The following is a 16,116-nucleotide window of genomic DNA, read 5'->3' on the forward strand; positions in this document are numbered from 1 at the left end:
CCTAGCCTCCAGAAAGGAATACAGCTCTGCCAACACCTGAGACCTGTATTGGACTTCTAATCTACAGAACTGTAAAATAATAATTGTATGTTTTTTCAAGCTACTAAATTTGTGGTAATTTGTAATATCAGCAATAGAAAACACATCCACACAGCTACATAGATGAACTTTGAAAGCATTATGCTAAGTGAAAGAAGCCAGTCACAAAGACCACATATTATGTGATTCCACTTCTATGAAATGTCCAGAATAGGCAAATTTACAACAGCAGAAAGTAGACTAATGGTTGCTTACACCTGAGAGTGGGGGTTCTAGGAGAAATGGAATTAACTACTAATATGTGTGGAGTTCCTTTGAGGGGGAAAGGTGTTCTAAAATGAGGTTATGATAATGGTTTCACAATTCTGTGTAAATATACTAAAAAGCAGTCATGCGTGAGCTGTATGATATAAGAATTATATCTCAATAATGCTGTTTTTAAAAACAGAAAGTAAAAAACAAAGTTGGGATGACTATGTTAATGTCAGATAAAGTTGACTTCAGAACAAAATCATTACCAGAGATAAAGAGGAAGATTATGTAACAATAAATGGGTCAATTTACCAAGAAAACATAGCTATCCTAAATGTGTTTACATCCAACAACAAGAGTTTCAAAATACATGAAGGAAAAACTGATAGGTAAATAAAAGGAAAAGTAGAGAAATCCAGAAGTATAGTTGAAACTTTCAGTCCTCCTGTTTGGTAGGTGTTTGCTGAAAAGACCTGAAAGCAATGAAACACTAGTGGCAAAATGCACACCTAGCACCCATATCTTGGTTTCTAAATACCATCTCCAATAAAAGGAACCAGAGCTCCTTGAAGAAATGGCTGACATGGAAAGTACAACAGGATGAACTTAGAGTATTCTGTGCCAGACTGTAAGAATGTTTTCAAAGATTCATTGAGGGCTTCCCTGGTGGCGCAGTGGTTGAGAGTCTGCCTGACGATGCAGGGGACACGGATTCGTGCCCCAGTCTGGGAGGATCCCACATGACGCGGAGCGGCTGGGCCCATGAGCCACGGCCGCTGGGCCTGCGCGTCCGGAGGCTGTGCTCCGCAACGGGAGAGGCCGCAACAGTGAGATGCCCGCATACCACCAAAAAAAAAAAAAAAAAAAAATTCATTGAGAAAAATCAAAACAACACTGGAGTCAGGTTAAAAGGACTACTACTGGCAAAGTCTGGTACACCTGAGCAAAATAAATTATCATGGTGATGAATTATAAGCCACTGAATAAAATAAGTATCCATGAGTCCATACTGATATAAATAAATGTGAGAAACTAAAAAAAAAAACGGAGGAGAAAGATAAACTCCTTTAAAAGAGGATTCCAATCATAAATAGAGAACTGGTGAAAGAATTAGAAAATCACTACATGACAACCACTATAGTAATAATTTTTTCAGGCAAGGACTATAAATAGATGCTAAGATGGGTGACCAAAAATCTAAAAGTGTCTCCTAAGAAGATACTTACTAATTATAAAGAGGAAATTAGTCACTTTATAGTAAAGAAAACTGGTAGCTGCCACCTAAACCAAGTGACCAAAGTTAATATCACCAGTAATTGGACAAACTGCCTCATCTTCCTACTGGTATGATGCACTGAGAAGGGTACTTCTGTGGTATTCCTGCCAAAAATGCATAACCTGAATCTAATCATGAGGAACCATCAGAGAAACACATTGAGGAATCTTCTGCAAAATAATTGGTCTGTACTCCTCAAAAATGTTATTGACATGAACGACACAGGGCTGAGAAAATGTTGCAGAAAAAGGAGACTAAAAACTCATGATAACTAAATGCACTGTGTGATCCTGGATTGGATCGTTGATCAGCAAAAACAAAACAAAAAAAACAAAACAAAAACAAACAAACACCCACCCCCCCCAAATTTTGATTAAAAGGGCATTAATGAGACAAAATTTGACTAAGGACAACAGAGTGAAGTATTGTGTTAATATAAATTTCTAGATTTTCAAAACTGTCTGTGATTGTATAAGAAAAGGTCCTTATTCTTAAGAAATACATGCTGAAGTATGCAGAAGTTACAAAAGTGCTGTGGACAGGGTACTAAAAAAGGATACCTGAAAAACATCTAGCCAAATTTGGGATATAAGGGAGAGTTTTCCATAGGAACTGATAACTAATGGTATTTTAATTTCCTATTTCTATTGTAACAAATTACCACAAACTTGGTGGCTCAAAACAACACAAATTTATTAAGGTTTGGAGATCAGAAGTCCAATGGGTCTTACTGGGCTAAAATCAAGATGTTGTCAGGGCTGTGCTCCGTTTGGAGTTTTAGGGGAGAATCTGTTTCGTTGCATTTCCGTTTCCTGGTGATTGCTCACTTTCCTTGGCACTTTGCTACAGACTTCCATCTTCAAAGCCAGCAATAGGTGTTTGAATCTTTTTCAAGTTGTATCACTCTGACACTAACTCATCTTCCACCTCCTTCTTCCAATTTTAAGGATGCTGTGATTACTTTGGGTCCATCCTGGTAATCCAGGATAATCTATTTAAGAATCAGACAATTAGCCACCCTAATTCCATTTACAATCTCAATTCTCCTTTGTCATGTAATTTAACATTTTCACACAGGGATCAAGGTGTGGACATCTTTGGTTGGCCATTATTCTGGCTACAGCAAAAGGGCTTAGTCTTCCTTCTGTGCCAGGTACAATATTGTTAATCTTTTTTTTGGAAAAACAACTCATATCGACTAAGAAATTAAATAACGTTTTTGGTTTATGAAAGTAAAAAGTGCAGAAGAGGCTGGATTTAGGACAGGCTTGATATCTTCAAATAACTGGTTTCTATCAATCTCTCTGTTCTGCTGTTTTCAGCATTGATGTCATCCTAAGTCATTCACCCTCATGATCCCAAGATAGTTGTCAATAGGTCTCACAGGCACAAAATTATCCCTTCATGTAAGAAATAGAGAGGTTATTGTTGTCTCAGCAACCTGATTACACCTTCTGAGGTTCATTCTGATTGGAGCAGCTCATATGCCTTTCACTGCACCAGTTCTGTGGCCAGAAGAATGGAATGTGGTAATTGGCTTAGCCTTGGTGCCAGGTCCCAGGAATGGATTCAGCTTCTCCAAAACAACCAGGATCTCAAATGGAAAATTCTTGAGAATAGAATAAGGAGGAATGGATGGAGGGGGACAGCTAACAAATGTCCAGTCTATCCCCATATGCCAATCTCATATAGACAATTAGAATATTTTATTAAATTGTGAATAACCTAGAATATTTTAGAAGTTCTGTAATTTTACCCAATAGTATCAAGTAAAGCAATGCAAATTAAAGGAAATATGTGGACACTAAGCTCATTATTACATGAGTTACTGAATCTCAAGGTAAAACCAACCAGGCAATGTTGTCTTGTTTGAAACAATATCTGCTCAGTCTTCCACGGAAATTAGAAAACAAGAAGTCTTTGGTTGATTCTTGAATGCAAAGGAGAGACAGATGGACAACGCTGCTCAACATAATCAGATTTCTGCCTTTTTTTTTTTTCCCCACAGCAAATGTATTTTGCCTGTAGTTAATTTTTTACTTTAATTTTAAATCTTTTTTTTATTTATTTTTTTACTTTCATATTAAGAAAAAAGACTCATGAGTTACCCAGCTAGTTTTTTCTACCCCACTCAGTTTGCTTAAACCCAGACTTAACAAGTAAAAGTCCTTTGGTGCCTCAGGTTTTTTACACCCTATAGTACCTTTCCTTTACAAAACCAAACTCGTCTCATGAGAGGCTCAGTTTGGAAATAATGCCATTAATTAGCTTATAACTGAATCACAATTTTGCATGGCTGAAAAGTTAAGTTACATATAGAAAAACAAAACAGTCACTTAAATTCTTCATTGTAAGTTTTTTTTAAATGTAAAATGTATTTATTTATTTGTTTTTGGCTGCGTTGGGTCTTCGTTGCTGCACGTGGGCTTTCTCTAGTTGCGGCGAGCAGGGGCTACTCTTTGTTGTGGTGTGTGGGCTTTTCATCGTGGTGGCTTCTCTTGTTGCGGAGCACAGGCTCTAGGCGCACAGGCTTCAGTAGTTGTGGTGCAGTGGGCTCAGTAGTTGTGGCTCGCGATCTCTAGAGCGCAGGCTCAGTAGTTGTGGCGCACGGGCTTAGTTGCTCCATGGCATGTGGGATCTTCCCAGACCAGGACTTGAACCCATGTCCCCTGCATTGGCAGGCAGAGTCTTAACTACTGTGCCACCAGGGAAGTCCGCATTCTAAGTTCTTAAATATATACTGTAAAAATTTCAAAGGGGGGCTTCCCTGGTGGCGCAGTGGTTGAGGGTCCGCCTGCCGATGCAGGGGACGCAGGTTCGTGCCCCAGCCCGGGAGGATCCCACGTGCTGCGGAGCGGCTGGGCCCGTGGGCCATGGCAGCTGGGCCTGCACGTCCAGACCCTGTGCTCCGCTACGGGAGAGACCACAGCAGTGAGGGGCCCGCGTACCGCAAAAAAAAAAATTTCAAAGGGGAGTTTCTTTTTTTCTTCTACAAAGAGTAGAGTGCTATATTAGTTGTTCTCTTTATTTCTTTTAGATTTTAAAATTAACAAACAGTAAAATGACTTTTTGTCTGTATAAAATTCTGTGAATTTTAATGTAGTCATATACATGTAGCTACCGTCACCCTGAGTATACAGAATAATTCCAACACCTCCAAAACACCCAAGGGTAATTTCTTTGCAATTACACACTCCATCCAACTTCTGGCAACCCCTGGATCTACTCTCTATCACTATAGTTTTGTCGTTTGGAAAATGTGATATAAATAGAATCATACAATATGCAACTGTATTAGATTCTGACTGTCACTACAACAAATTAGTACAAACTTTGTAGCTTAAAACAATGTAAATATATTATCTTACATTTTGGAAAGTCAAATGTCCAAATTCAGTGTCAGCAGGCTAAAATCAATGTGTCAGCAGGGTTGCTTTCCTTTTGGAGACTCTAGTGTGGAATCCACTGCCTTGCTTTTTCCAGCTTATACAGGCTGTCCTCATTACTTGGTCCATGCCCATCATCGTGTTGCTTTGTTTCCCTCTGCTTTCATCATCACATCACTTTTTTCTGCCTTTTGACCCTCCTGCTTCCCTCTTATAAAGACCCCATGATTACACTGGACCTAAAAGGATAAGTTCCCCTTCTCAAGATCCTCAATTCAATCACATCTGCAAAGTACCTTTTGCTATGTAAGAAAAAAATGCATTAATGGGTTTCAGGAATTAGGACACAGACATCTCTGGGGGGCTATTATTCTGTCTGCTGCATCCTTTTGAGACAGGCTTCTTTCATCAAAATGCCTTTGAGACTCATCCAAGTCTTGTTTATCTCAGTAGTTCCTCCTTTTACTGATGAGCATTACGCTCTTGTGTGAATGACCACGATTTATGTATCCATTCACCAGTTCAAGTGTATTTGAGTTGTTTCAGTTTAGAGCAATGATTAGCATCACTATTAACATTTCTATATAGATTTTTGTATGAATAAATTTTTAAATTTCCTTGGTGTATACACCAAGGAATGGGATTCCTGCATCATATGTTTAGCTTTATAAGAAATTGCCAAGCTGGTTTCTAGAACAGCTGTAGCATTTTGCATTTCCATCAGCAGTGTATGAGAATTATAATGTTCAGCATCTTCATCTACACTTGATATTGTTAGTTGTTTCATTTTAGCCATTTTAATAGGCTGTAGAGGTATCTCAGCATAGTTTTAATTCATATTTCCTTAATGGCTAATGGTGATGAACATTGTTTCATATGTTTATTGCCATTTTTGGAGAAATGTCTATTCAAGTAATTTGCCCATTTTTAATTGAGTTACTTTCTAACTTTTAAGTTTTGAGAGTTATTTACATATTTTGGATAAAGTCCCTTGTCTCCACTTGCAAATATTATTTCCTAGCATGTCTTTTTACTGGCTAGGACTTCCAGTACAATCTAGAATAGGGGTGGTGAGAGGACATCTATATTAGTTGTATATTGCTACATAAGAAACTGCTAGAAACTCAGTAGCTTTAAAAAAAAAAAACATATATAACCTGCTAATTTCCTGTGTGTCAGGAATCCAAGCATGGCTTGACTAGGTTCTCTGTAGAGGATCTCACAAGTCTGAAATTAAAGTGTCAGATGTGTTCTCCTGTAAAATTTGGGGATCTTCTTCCAAGTTCATACAGGTTATTGGCAAAATTCAGTCCTTTGCCCGTGTGGGATTGAGGATAGGTCCCCATTTTTCTGCTAGCTGATGGCTGGGGTCACCTTCAGAAAGTAGAAGCCACTCTCAGGTCCTAGCCATGTGGCTTTCTCAGCACATGGCAGGATACTTCATCAAAGTCAACAGGATGCTCTCTCTCCAACTTCCAAGACAGAGTTTCATATATTGTAATTTTGAAAGTTTCAATTCTATAACCTTTGTCCATTAACGTTAACCTAATCAAGAGAGTGACTATCCCAACATCTTTACAAGTCCTGCCCACTCTCAAAGGATAAGTATCACGTGAGACATTTAAACTCTGGGGTGGCAATTTTGAGACCATCTCCAAATTCTGCCCACCACAAAATCCTTGCCTTGTCCTCAGTCTTAAAGAGAAAACATTTAGTCTTTCAACATTAAATATGATGTTTGCTGTAGCTTTGATTTAGAGTCCTTTTATTAAGTTGAGGACATCATTGTAATTGCATCCTATTCATCCCACTGGTGAGGGAAAGATTCCTGCCCTAGGGTTATGGAGATGGCAGAACACAGGACAGTCAACACTGGACAGATGAGGTCAACAGCAGTTTATTAGTCACATATATTCACAGCATGGGGGAGAAGGACACTGTACACGATGCAGGGCCACAGGGGTTTGAGCTTGGGAACAGAATAATCAAAAAGGGGCAGTGGGAGGCAAGGTTTGTAGTATCAAGAAGGTTTAAAAAAAAAAAAAAAGATTCCCTTGAGGATATGATTGGTTTGTTTGAATAATTCCATGAGGTGGCAAGGAACTGAAACTCACTACTCAGGGATAAGCACAAATTGTGCCAGATTCCCTTGATAAAAAGGGATGTTTGGCTAGGGCACCTTGTCCCCAAAAGCAAAGGAGAGAAGGAAACTTGTGCTCAGGCTACTTCAAGCCCTCCCAGTCTCACCAGATGGCGAGGCAGCCCATAACATCAGACCTTACACAATATAAGTTTTCTTATATTCTTAGTTTCCTGAGAGTTTATATTACAAATCAAGTTGAATCTTGTCAGGTGCTTTTTCTGCATCAGTTGAAATGATCATGTAGCTTTTCTTTTTTTTGACTGTTAAAATATGATTTAATTTTATTGATTTATGTTCTAATATTTTAAAGCCTTGAAATTCTAGAAGAAATCTCACTTGGTCATGGTGTATTATTCCTTTTATACGTTGCTGGATTCTATATGCTGATGTTTATGGAGGATTTTCACAGCTGTGCTCATGAGGAGTATAGGTTTGTAGTCTTTTTCATTCATATTGTCTTTGTCTGGCTTTGGAATCAGGGTAATGACAGCCTCAGAACACAGATCGGATGTATTCTGCATGTTCTATTTTCTGGAAGAGACTGCATAGAATTGGTGTTATTTCTTCTTGAAATGTTTGGTAGAATTCACCATTAAATTGTTTGAGCTTGGGTATTTCATTTTTAAAGGTATTAGTAGCAAATTCAACTTCTCTAATACATAAAGCAGTATTTAGATTACCAAATTCATCTTGGGCAAATGTTGGTAGTTTACAGTTTTTAAAAAATTGATCCATTTTATCTAGTTGGAAAATTTATGTCCATAGAGTTGTTTGTAGTATTCCTATCATCATTTTTAAGTCTGTAGGGATATTCTTTCTTTCCTGCTATTGTTAATTTATGTTTTTTCTCCTTTTTTGTCAGTCTTGGGAGAGCTTTATTTATGTCATTGACTTTTCAAAGATTCATATTTGTTTCATTGATTATTCTCTATTGTTCCCCTATTTTAAATTTCATTGGTTTCTGCTTGTTTTGATTTATTTTACTTTTTATTTTCCAGTCTCTTATGGTGGAAGCCTATAATGTTGAGTTGAGACCTTTCTCCTTTGTAATATAAGCATTTAATGCTATAAATTTCCCACCAAGCACAGCAGCAGTTGCATAGCACAAACTTTTGACATCTGGTGCTTTAATATCTATTCAATTTAAAATATTTTCTGAAATCCCTTCAGACTTCTTCTTTGATCCGTGGATCATTAGGAAGTGTATTGTTCGATTTTCTTGGGTTTTAAGATCTTCCTGTTTTCTTTCTCCTAATGATTTCTAGTCTAATTCCATTATGATTACTGTATACAATTCGTGAGTATAGTCTATTACAATTCTTTTAAATTTTCTTTATGATTCATGATTAGGTCCACATTGGTGAATGTTCTAGGTCAATGTCAAAAGAATTTGCAGGGCTTCCCTGGTGGCGCAGTGGTTGAGAGTCCACCTGCCGATGCAGGGGACACGGGTTTGTGCCCCGGTCCGGGAAGATCCCACATGCTGCGGAGCGGCTGGGCCCATGAGCCATGGCCGCTGGGCCTGCGCATCCGGAGCCTGTGCTCCGCAACAGGAGAGGCCACAACAGTGACAGGCCCGCGTACCGCAAAAAAAAAAAAAAAGAATTTGCATTTTCCTGATGATATGGATTAGGTATATCAGCTAGATCCAGCTGGTTGATGCTGTTTTCTAGTTTTTCTCTAAGTTTGTGATTTTTCTGCCTATTAGCTTTATTGATTACTGAGAAAAAGTATTGAAATCTACAAATATATTTGTGTATCTATCCGTCTCTCCTTTCAGTTCTATCAGTTTTTGCTTTATAATGTTTTAATATCCTACTGTTTGGTGCACACATATTTAGGGTGTTATATCTTCTTAGTGAATGAACTGAACTTTATCATTATACCTGCAAATTATTTTTTCTCTATATTATCTTCAGAGCACTGTAATTAGTCACTTGAGCTTTCTTTGATTACTGTTTGTATTGTACATCTTTTTACTTTTAATTAACCTGCATGACTGTATTTAAAGTGAATTTCTTGTGAGCAGCATATAGTTAGGTCATGTATTTTATATGAGACTTTTAATTGTTGTGTTTAGAACATTTATATATTATATAATTACTGATATATGTGGATCTATCTCTACCATGATTTGTTTTTGATGGCTCTTTCTGTTTCTGTCTCCCTATTTTTCCCTTTCCTGTCATTTTTTGGGTTTTTTGAATGTATTTAGGTATCCAGTATTAATGTCTCTTTTCTATGTACATGCATATCTCTGGAATCTCTTCCTCTTCTTATAAGGACACCAGTCTTACTGGATTAGGGCCTCACTCTTATGACCTCATTTAATCTTAAATACCTTTTTTAAAGACCCTATCCCCAAATACAGTCATACTGCAAGGTACTGGTGATCAGGACTTCAACATCTGAATGTGGTGGGGAGACACAATTCAGTCTATAATACCATCATAACCAAACTTAAGTGTACAGTTCCGTAGTATTAAGTGCATTTGAATTGTTTTCAGATCATCACAACCATCCATCTCCAGAACACTTTTCACTTTTCAAAACTGAAATTCTGCACCCATGTAATAATAAGTCCCCATTTTCCCCTCCCCTACTTTCTGTCTCTATGAATTTGACTATTCTAGATGATGTATTTAAATGGAATCATACAGTATTTGTCTTTTTGTGACTGGTTAATTTCACTTAGCATAATGTCTTCAAGGTTCTTCCATGTTCTACCATAGCATGTGTCAGAATTTTCTTCCTTTTTAAGGCTGAATAATATTCCATTGCATGTATGTTTATCCATTCATCCATTGATGGAAATTTGGGTGTTTCCACCTTTTGTCTATTGTGAATATATTTACTTTTAGGAGACATAGAATCACTGATTCATGCATGCTATCCAGGTTTTACAGTTGCTTCTGGTAGGAGACACAGGGTGGAGCGTCTTTACTCTGTATTGTCTACAATCAGAACCCACTGAGAAGTTTCATTTTAATATGCAACCAGTATACTCATTATAAGCATAACAGAAATTGTCCTATGGTATTTGATTTGAAAGATAGCATACATCCAAATATGTCTACCTCTTCTCCTACTATCTAGAGATGCTTTGTTTAAATGAAAATATCTCCATCTTTAGACATTGTGTTTGAAGATGCAAACAACCTTGGAAAGACTAATAGAATTTTTTTGTACAATATTAGTCATTGATATTTTAATATGACTTAGTTTATGGGTTCTTTTTTCTTTATAGTTAGTTGAAAGTGGGGCATTGAGCAACTTATGATTAAATAACAACTCAATATACAAAAACATAGTATTTCCACTCCCTCTACTTATTGCCTCCCATTATCCTCAAATAACATATATTTTATTTGAGGTAATTATATATGATGATAAAAAGTCTTTATGAAAAGGATATTTCTATCAAAAGAACCCCTTAACTCCCACCACCATGCTGAGGGAACTCAGAGGAACCTTTAGATTCTCTTTAGGCCTTATTTAAATTTGCACAAAATAATCTCAAGCCAGAAATTTTCCATAGATGTTCCCTGATGATTCTGAATTGGAGATTATACTCTTAGGACTGGAGAAATGACTGACCATCCCAGTAACTGCATTCTAGTCACTATAGAGTAGTCAATCCAATTGCCTTGGACCTAAGAAGTTTAAATTAAGCCTCTTCTAATTTGGGGAAGGTTTCAATTGCTAACAGGATCCTTGTACCTGATTTCAAAGTACAGGCTGTAGTTTTCTTTTTTAAAAAATTCATTTTTGGAAATAGAGCAATTTCCTCAGAGGAAGGATGATAAAAAGCAATAACTGGGGCTTCCCTGGTGGCACAGTGGTTGAGAGTCCGCCTGCCGATGCAGGGGACACGGGTTCGTGCCCCGGTCTGGGAAGATCCCACATGCCGTGGAGCGGCTGGGCCTGTGAGCCATGGCCGCTGATCCTGCGCGTCCAGAGCCTGTGCCCCGCAACGGTAGAGGCCACAACAGTGAGAGGCCTGCGTACCACAAAACAACAACAACAAAAAAAAACCCAATAACTGAGTTTTCCCTCATGCCTGAATTTACTGCTATATCTCATACTGACATAATTAATAATAAACAGACGTGTCCTTTTTCTTTCTTTACTTTCATGTGTTTCCATATTGTCTTACCATATTATGATTATAGCAATTAGTAATGGAGGAATTAGCGCTGCCTCTGCGTATTACCATCATCCTATTAATTTACATTGGAAATTCCCTGTATGCTTTGATATTCTGTGCTCTTCTGTGTTGAGCCCTCTGAAGTTTCAAAGAGAGCTCTCATTATCAAATTAATTCTGAAACAAGTAAGCTTTTGCCCTTCCCACTTCTTTCAGGAGAGACCTACTAACAGATGTTCTTTTATGTTACACACATATCTCTGTTACCCACTTTGGGGGGGGGTACATGATTTATCTGCTTTGTATGATGCAAATGAAGTGAGAATTTGAAAAAATGGTGTCATGGACTTCTTTGTACTTACCTTCTTAACCTTTTAAATTTTAACAGAAAGTAACATTTTCCTTATTTTATGTTTAATTAAATCTTCCCCACTCTTCAAAGAAAACCATTTTTTCTCTCCATAACGTAAACTGGAGATTGCTATTGAACCTTTCTTCTCAGTCAGTAGTTTTTAAATATTCTTTCTTCAATCAGCAAATATAGTGCCTGCCAAAGTTGCATTTATTGGATGAATGCTTATTGTGTGTTTACAGTGAAAATGTCTGTGTCTCAAAAGGTATTATTCTAAAAACTTAATTTATTTTCAGATCAAAAGTTGATATCTATTTAGATTTTATTTGAATATAAACTAGAGTAGAAATTAAAAGGGATAAAGATAGTTCCACAGCTTTAAGTTAAAAAAACATTTAAAATTCATTTTTTAATAGCATCTGTAATTTGGACAAAATACTCTGATAGAGAAAAAAAGTTACTTTCTACTCTGGTTGAAAGATACCCATGATTCTTTAAGGAATCAAAATCTGCCATTTATTTCAGATATGTATCTTTACAAAACTTTCACAACATATCTGCTTCTGCTCAAAAAATGTTTTGATGATGTACAGTTCTACTGATGTTAAAATGTTAGAATATTTTTACTTCAATAAATAAAATTCTCTAATAGTATTCTTTCTAAAGAATAAAGCAGGTGCTTTGAATTTTTCTTATGATTTGAGGCTAACAACAAAAACTGAACTGTCACATCACATTTGTGGTAACTAACCTGTAGTCCTTGGTAATTATTTTATTCTCTTTGCCAGAGTATATGCTTTACACCCTAACTTTTAAGGATAGTTAAGAATATTTTTGGTATCTTTTATGGAACTGCTTTGCAATGGAGATAAGCCTAACAGATAAAACAGGTCATGTAAAATCATTCATTCATTCAGCAAATAATTATTCAGCTCCTACTATAACCCAGCAGTGTTCTAGGTAATTAAAATATATCCCTGAGCCACTGAGACAAATATTCCTGTCCTTATAGAGGTTATAGTCTAGGATGGGAGTTAAAGAAATATATGAGAAATATATAATAAGTAAATTATCTACAGTACAGGATGATGAGTACTACAGATAAAAGGAAAAGTCAACTAGAATGAAAGGAACCAGGAGTTGGGGTGGGAGCGTATTTTTCAGGATTCAATAAATGGTCAAGGTAGGTCTTTGAAGACATACTGGAAGATGGGGAGGGAGTTAGCCATGTAGATTCTGGGGAAGAGCACTGCAGACAGGGAATGATTGAGGAAGAGCCTAAGCAATGGTCAAGGAAAGGAAAAGAAGTCATATGATTTAAGGGAAAATAGCAAAAGGGGGAAAACAGCAGGTCCTCCAGGAGGTTAAAGCGCTGAGAAAGGGGGCTTGATCGCTGTGTATAAACAGCAAACTCCCCTCATTTCCTGAGGTTTAGGTTTTCATGACTTTCAAAATCTCAGCTTTAAAAAATATTTTTCCATAAATCTTTTGTAAATAAATATCAGAATTGAATATTTAGATTACCCTGAGTTATTTTTGCCTCATTAAACAAAATAAAATTGGATAAGATTGTGTCATTAGAAAGTAATGAATCAGATATGTTCTGTTCCTATTTGGGAAAAAAAGACATCTGCAACAATCACCCTATTTTTATGCCAGCACCTTATTGTGATAGATTGCTGCCTTGCTGAAGAAGGCTCTGAGAGTAAATTAGTGTCTTAAGAGTTTTATAATTGAGAAAATGTTACCAAAGTTGGATCTGAAAGCTAGGCTCAAGCCCTAACATACAATAACCACAGAAACAAAGAATTCTATTGAAAAGAAAAGAAGGAAATTATGAAAGAGGGAGAGGGGAGGAAAGAGGCATGGTGGGAAATGTGTACAATGGTTAAACAAGCCAGACGCAAAACAAAATATGGTCTAAAATCTTGACAAGTCATGTGCACCATTTCAATATGGAAATTAGATCTATTAGGAAGAAAACATGAAATAAGCAACCAGAAAAAACACATTTGTTTCTCTCACAGTTTGACTAAATGGCCACAGTCTACTAGAAACTATATGGACATTAAGATGAAATACCCCTGGCGGCTTTCAGGCTATAGAAGGTATTTTAATTGGTATTTTAAAATCACAACACATTGAACCTAGACAATTCAAACTAAAACCTTTTATCTTCCAATGCAGAAGTAACCCAGTCAGCTATTCCTATCCTAACCATAACATCAATATGCTTTATAAAGAGTTACACTTACCCCGTTTAGTATCATTTGGGAGTTTAATAATTGTTACTTCTCTTTCATCATGCCTAGGAAGAGGTCTATTTATTTGATATTAAAATTTTTATAACCCTCCAGATTTTCACTAAGGGTTCTATTATTTGAAAAGCATCAACAGACTTGAATATATTTGAAACTTTGAGTAATCCGAAGTCAGATAGTTGAAACCCTTATCCTAATTAAATTCCTTACTGATTTAGAAACATGCATCAAGTTAAATTAACTATTATAAACTAAAGAATGTCACTCACCATCTGGTTCTACAAACTGCTGCAATCACTAACCTGCAGTACACCCTGAAAGGAATTCAAGAGTGAAGATCAGTAATGAGGCACTCTGTGCTTGAGGAAAACAAGCAGAAAAGACCCTCAGATAGTTAGATATATTTTCAGGAGAAAGTTTTGTGAACCTAAATTCTTGCATCTTCTCATACTTAGAAAAGCACTAAAATATGACCTAAGATATCTGTTCCTCGTGATAGCGGTAATCTTCCATCAAGATGTGTGCTTGACTGCACGTACCCCTTTGCCAAAATCACATATATTCTACTCCCCCCACACACTTTTTCTGAACAGTTCCTCAGAGCTATCTGAAAGGCTGTCTCCCAGGCAAGAGTCCTCAGTAAGATATAGAATAAATTCAACTCACTGCTCTTACACTGTGCATTTTTTCCAGTTTACTCCATTTTTGTTAAGTGTAAAAAAACCACAAAACTTGTCTATTATTATCCATGACAGATTATCCATGATAGCTCTGATTACCTATTAAATAAACAAGGCATTTTTATTAAATGAATATAATCTGCTTACTTAGGTCTAAACCAGTCAAAGAGAAAAATGTTTATATATTAACTAAGCTTAAACTTTGGTTTCCTATGTAAAGATTAATTCTCATGCAGGTAACCCCCAAACACGACAACTTCAAAAAAAAAAATTCCTATGTAAATCACTTATTCTTAAAATTAAAAAAACATGCAGGTGCTTCCCTGGTGGCGCAGCGGTTGAGAGTCCGCCTGCTGATGCAGGGGTCACGGGTTCGTGCCCCGTTCCGGGAAGATCCCACATGCCGCAGAGCGGCTAGGCCCGTGAGCCATGGGCTGCTGAGCCTGCGCGTCCGGAGCCTATGCTCCGCAACGGGAGAGGCCACAGCAGTGAGAGGCCCGCGTACCACAAAAAAAAAAAAATTGCAATAAATACTATCCTTCAAGGACACTGATAATTATGGGATTGAACAGGGTCATTGCTAAGATGATTCTCACCTCTAATTACAGTAATGGCAAATGTGTGCATAAATTAATACAGTTCTTTTACAGACTATCGTCTGCTTGATACCTGGGATAATTCTTTTCCTTTTAGCTTCTACAATAAAGCAGTGAACCTCTTTTACACTAAACCCTATGGCCTATAAAATCTCATCATTAGTAAAAGGTGGTTTCAAGTCTAGAAAAAGCACCATCAGTAGAGTTAGAATGCCAACTTGACAATTGTCCACAGTTGGCATTTCTGTAATTTCCCTACACTCTTTGTCTCAACGAAGTGAAATCTGCATTTTTCGTCTTCAGAAATTCAATATAAATCATAGATAGAATCCACTAACATGAAAAGGTATTCCAAGTAACTGACGACTATTATCTTTCCAGAATACAAATGAAGAAATTTTTGCCAAAACAGCAAACATGACTTACCTTGTATATCACAGAACTGTGGCATTTACAGTACACTCTATTCTATGATACCAATTTACCTCTGCAGATTTCACTATAAGTCACATGTCTTTAATAAGAACAGTGAAAAAATACAAAAGAGATTTGTAGGTTTGAAAATCTGCAGAAAAGAGATACCTACTGACATTCAGCACAGAAGCTGATACTTTCTCTTATCGTCTTCTTTTCAACACAGATATTTGTATACAGAAAAAATTCCACACATATATAGGAGATGACAAAATAAATATGTTTTGTGGAGTTTGCAATGTAAGAGAATTCAAGAAAATGAAAGATAATCCAATGGTAAGAAAAGAAGGAAGTGTGATGGAGGCAGATATGAAATTTTGAGTTTACTAAAGAATAAAATACAGAAGACTCACCTTTAAAAAATAAAACAGTATCTCATGAAACATAAAGAACCCTAACATTTAATAAATGACTACCCTAATGACTGCAGTACAATTACCCACCCCATTCCCTTCTCTGGAAACATATTCTGCTCCTGACCTATCTACTTTATTTTACCCTAAAATTCTCA

Source organism: Neophocaena asiaeorientalis, unplaced genomic scaffold, assembly GCF_003031525.2.
Source record: "Neophocaena asiaeorientalis asiaeorientalis breed wild unplaced genomic scaffold, Neophocaena_asiaeorientalis_V1.1 scaffold130, whole genome shotgun sequence".
Classification (NCBI taxonomy): domain Eukaryota; kingdom Metazoa; phylum Chordata; class Mammalia; order Artiodactyla; family Phocoenidae; genus Neophocaena; species Neophocaena asiaeorientalis.